The following is a 6,237-nucleotide window of genomic DNA, read 5'->3' as shown; positions in this document are numbered from 1 at the left end:
AAGATATCAAATCACAATAAAACTAGTAACTATACATGACCTATCAATAAATCACAGGTGATATCAGACCACAATGAAACCAGTGACAGTTAATGACCTATTAATAAATCACAGGAGATATCAGACCACAACAAAACTAGTAACTATACATGACCCATCAATAAATCACAGATGATATCAGATCACAATAAAACTAGTTACTATACATGGCCTATAAATAAATTACAGGATATACTAAACCAGAATAAAACTAGTAACTATACATTACTTATCAATAAATCACAGGTGATATCAGACAACAATAAAACTAGTAACAATACATAACCTATCAATAAATCACAGGTGATATCAGACCAGAATAAAACTAGTAACAATACATGTCCTATCAATAAATCACAAGTGATATCAGACCATAATAAAACCACTAACAATACATGACCTGTCAATAAATCCCATGTGATATAAGATCACAATAAAACGAGTAACAATACATGACCTTAAAATAAATCATAGGTGATATCAGACCACAATAAAACTTGTAACAATACATTACTTATCAATAAATCACAGGAAATATGAGATCACAATAAAACTTGTAACAATACATGACCTATCAATAAATCACAGGTGATATTAGACCACAATAAAACTAGTAACAATACATTACTTATCAATAAATCCCATGTGATATCAGACCACAATAAAACTTGTAACAATACATTACTTATCAATAAATCACAGGAAATATGAGATCACAATAAAACTTGTAACAATACATGACCTATCAATAAATCACAGGTGATATTAGACCACAATAAAACTAGTAACAATACATTACTTATCAATAAATCACAGTTGATATCAGACCACATGAAAACTAGTAACAATACATGACATCTCAATAAATCACAGGTGATATCAGACCACAATAAAACTAGTAACAATTCATAACCTATCAATAAATCACAGGTGATATCAGACCACAATAAAACTAGTAACAATACATAACCAATCAATAAACCACAGGTGATGTCAGACCACAATAAAACTAGTAACAATACATGACCTATCAATAAATCACAGGTGATATCAGACCACAATAAAACTAGTAACAATACATGACCGAACAAATCACAGGTGATATCAGACCACAATAAAACTAGTAACAATACATTACTTATCAATAAATCACAGGTGATATCAGACCACAATAAAACTAGTAACAATACATGACCTATCAATAAATCACAGGTGATATCAGACCACAATAAAACTAGTAACAATACATGACCTATCAATAAATCACAGGTGATATCAGACCACAATAAAACTAGTAACAATACATGAACTATCAATAAATCACAGGTGATATCAGACCACAATAAAACTAGTAACAATACATAACCTATCAATAAATCACAGGTGATATCAGACCACAATAAAACTAGTAACAATACAAAACCTATCAATAAACCACAGGTGATATCAGACCACAATAAAACTAGTAACAATACATGACCTATCAATAAATCACAGGTGATATCAGACCACAATAAAACTAGTAACAATACATGACCTATCAATAAATCACAGGTGATATCAGACCACAATAAAACTAGTAACAATACATTACTTATCAATAAATCACAGGAGATATCAGACCACAATAAAACTAGTAACAATACATGACCTTTAAATAAATCACAGGTGATATCAGACCACAATAAAACTAGTAACAATACATAACCTATCAATAAATCACAGGTGATATCAGACCACAATAAAACTAGTAACAATACATTACTTATCAATAAATCACAGGAGATATCACACCACAATAAAAGTAGTAACAATACATGACCTTTAAATAAATCACAGGTGATATCAGACCACAATAAAACTAGTAACAATACATAACCTATCAATAAATCACAGGTGATATCAGACCACAATAAAACTAGTAACAATACATAACCTATCAATAAATCACAGGTGATATCAGACTACAATAAAACTAGTAACTATACAGGACCCATCAATAAATCAGAGATTATATCAGACCACAATAAAAATAGTGACAGTTCATGACCCATCAATAAATCACGGGTGATATCAGACCACAATAAAACTAGTAACAATACATTATTTATCAATAAATCACAGGTGATATCAGACCACAATAAAACTAGTAACAATACATTAGTTATCAATAAATCACAGGAGATATCAGACCACAATAAAACCAGTAACTATACATGACCTATCAATAAATCACAGGATATACTAGACCACAATAAAACTAGTAACTATACATAACATATCAATAAATCACAGGATATATCAGACCACAATAAAACTAGTAAGAATACATGACCTCTCAGTAAATCACAGGTGATATCAGACCACAATAAAACTAGTAACAATACATAATTTATCAAAAAATCACAGGTGATATCAGACCACAATAAAACTAGTAACAATACATGACCTATCAATAAATCACAGGTGATATCAGACCACAATAAAACTAGTAACAATACATAACCTATGAATAAATCACAGGATATATCAGACCACAATAAAACTAGTAACAATACATGTCCTATCAATAAATCAATGTGATATCAGACCATAAAGAAACAAGTAACAATACATTACTTATGAATAAATCGCAGGAGATATCAGACCACAATATAACTAGTAACAATACATGTTCTATCAATAAATCACAGGTGATATCAGACCATAAAAAAACTAGTAACAATACATGACGTATCTATAAATCCCATGTGATATCAGATCACAATAAAACGAGTAAAAATACATGACCTATCAATAAATCACAGGTTATATCACACTACAATAAAACTAGTGACAGTTCATGACCTATCAATAAATAACAGGTAATATCAGACCATAATAAAACTTGTAACAATACATGACCTATCAATAAATCACATGTGATATCAGACCACAATAAAAGTAGTAACAATACATTACTTATCAATAAATCACATGTGATATCAGACCACAATAAAACTAGTAACAATACATTACTTATCAATAAATCACAGGTGATATCAGACCACAATAAAACTAGTAACAATACATGAACTTCCTTACCCTGAACTTCAAGAAAAGTAAGCTGTCGTAGTCCAATACCGATACGGTTCGTTGCTTGACACAGTAAATAACCCTCATCTGATTCCTGAACGTTTCGGAAAAGCAGTGTACCGTTTCCAAAGATTTGCACTCGGGAGTTCGAGTATAAATAAACAAAATCTCCTGGATTTTCTCCTGGAAGACATGAAAGTATCACAACATGACTGATTTTTTGTCTCCTATCTTAGCTTACATTTTAATCAGAGTAATGTCTTTCTGATCTGTACATCAAATACGATTACAGTCTCATACGGAAACTCGACTATTATACAGTTTCAAGTACTTCACGATGGGAGTTATATTGTAATAACTACTGGATAAAAAATCATGTGACGTTCTAAGAACAAAAATATATATATTTATGTTGAAGTATATTGTTTACCATAGATGTAAATTCACAGAAGACCAGTGTTACACATGCACATACATTGAATGTATACTCATGTTACATAAGCTTTTTACACACGTTACACAAGTTTTCACGTCCATCATATACACATATTACATGAACACATACATATGTTATAGAAGTTTAGGAGCTGTCTGCACATGTTGCATAAGTTTACATGATATATACACGTTATACAAGTTCACATCATATGTACACGTTACACAATTTTGAGAGTTCACGGTAAACATATTATACAAATATACATATTTACTGTGTTGAGGTGTTACATAAGTTCACTTATTGACTCTGTACGGGTGTTACACAAGTTCTTTTATTCACTCTGTACGGTTGTTACACATGTTTACATATTTACAGTGAGTAACGTTTGATTAAAAACCTTCTTTGTCTAGTTTATTGGTTTTAGTTACGTTAAATAAAGTTACAGAAAACTGTTTTTGCGGTGTTTTATAAACTTTTCCAAGCCAGTGACGCACGGTCGTAATTAATTACACTTTCCACAAGACATTACAGTTAGGCCTATTACATGTTAAACACTTTGTACCGAGTTCGACTTTCTCTTTACATAAATTATAACGAAACTACAAATCTCATTATTACTTTACCTTTGGATTTTAAATAAAGTTAGAGAAAACTGTTTTTGCGGTGTTTTATAAACATTTCCAAGCCAGTGACGCACGGTCGTAATTAATTACACTTTCCACAAGACATTACAGTTAGGCCTATTACATGTTAAACACTTTGTACCGAGTTCGACTTTCTCTTTACATAAATTATAACGAAACTACAAATCTCATTATTACTTTACCTTTGGATTTTAAATAAAGTTACAGAAAACTGTTTTTGCGGTGTTTTATAAACATTCCCAAGCCAGTGACGCACGGTCGTAATTAATTACACTTTCCACAAGACATTACAGTTAGGCCTATTACATGTTAAACACTTTGTACCGAGTTCGACTTTCTCTTTACATAAATTATAACGAAACTACAAATCTCATTATTACTTTACCTTTGGATTTTCTCCATGTTATCACGGGTCGCGGCGAACCACTAGCTGAGCAGTCTAAATAAATGTCTCGACCTTCGACCGCTGATTTGTTAGTGGGAGAAATAATCCACCTAGGTGGCACTGAGCATGAGGAAACAGAATTTACTTTATTTATTATTTCATGAATATTTCAAGTAATGTAAAAAATATTGGTACCAAAACGTACGGTTGTCTTATAGAAAATGTTCATGGTGAAAATAAACAAATAATTTTCTCATGCTGTTTTTATTTTTTAAGCGCAATGTTACACAATGAGCTATTTGTGCACTGGTATTATGGAATTTCATGTTTAAAGTCCGTAGACTTAACATGTATTTTTGCGGTGATTTAAGCATTTTTAATCACCAAATACAACTAGTATTTGTTTATATTTTTACCGCTTGATGGCGATCAGTATCGTTGAAGATGAGGGGCTGAATTTCTACTTTATATCTGGTGCACTGACGTATTTATTATCAGTATTAATACATTTTGTAATTAAAAAATACATTTACTGTGTTTTATTCTGAAAAACGTGAACTAAAAACTAAGCCTGTTGATAAATAGGTAAAACAATAAAATATGTGAGTATAAAAAATGTTTTAATAGATAGCTTCCTGGTGGCTAGGCTGTAACTTTGAAAGTTTATAGCTTAAGAAGTGGACTTCGATATTTATAGTAGACATATCACAAACAGCCCATTATTTATCTTAACATCAAATGACAGACATAAGTTTTGGAATCACTAAACATATTTGTAGTGAAACACAAACGGACTGTCTGTGCTATGTCCAACACGGATATCGAAACGTGGTCTATAGCGTTGTAAGTCCGCAGACATTCCGCTGTGCCACTAGAGGGGGCAGAGGTACGGGGGAAAAAAAAATGCATGTTGTATATCTACCCAACGTTTACATTTCAACATTTCTTGAACAATAAGCATCAAACTTGGTGCAGTGACACAGGATAGCATGAAGATAGTCATGAGAGGGTTAGACCCCCACCAAATTTCATATTGAGAGACTTCTTGAAAACAGTAGGTCTTTTTTTCAATATTGGCACATTTATGTATTTTGTTGCACTTTTAATGTTTATTATCTCAATAAAAAATAGAAGCACATTTTTCCTATCATTTGCTAGTAAGTGATAAGATAAAACAATCTGGTGGCAAAGCTACACGAGAGCTGTGGACGAGCGACATCCCTAATTTAGCAGTATAAGACTAGAGGGAAGGCAGCTGGTCATCACCACCCACCGCCAACTCTTGGACTACTCTTTTACTTATGAATAGTGGGATTGACCGTAACGTAATGATAACGCCCCCACGGCTGAAAGGTGAGTATGTTTGGTGTGACAGGGTTTCGAACCCGCGCCCCTCGAGTTACGAGTCGAACGCCTTGACCCACCTGGCCATGCCGGGCCTGAAAATAAGTAAAACTATTATAAATATTAGCGCCAGTGTAATAATGCGTTACAAAAACGTGCCGAAACTAGTGTTAAATAGATCAACATAAGATGAACAACTGACGCACCAATTTAATTCCACGGGTTAGCTTGCACCCGAGATGTTCAGAGACTCAGTTAGTCTGTACAGAAATGTAGGTACAGAAAGAAATACCACAAACCATTGACAATCA

Source organism: Tachypleus tridentatus, chromosome 3, assembly GCF_004210375.1.
Source record: "Tachypleus tridentatus isolate NWPU-2018 chromosome 3, ASM421037v1, whole genome shotgun sequence".
NCBI lineage: Eukaryota > Metazoa > Arthropoda > Merostomata > Xiphosura > Limulidae > Tachypleus > Tachypleus tridentatus.
This window is presented reverse-complemented; position numbering follows the sequence as displayed.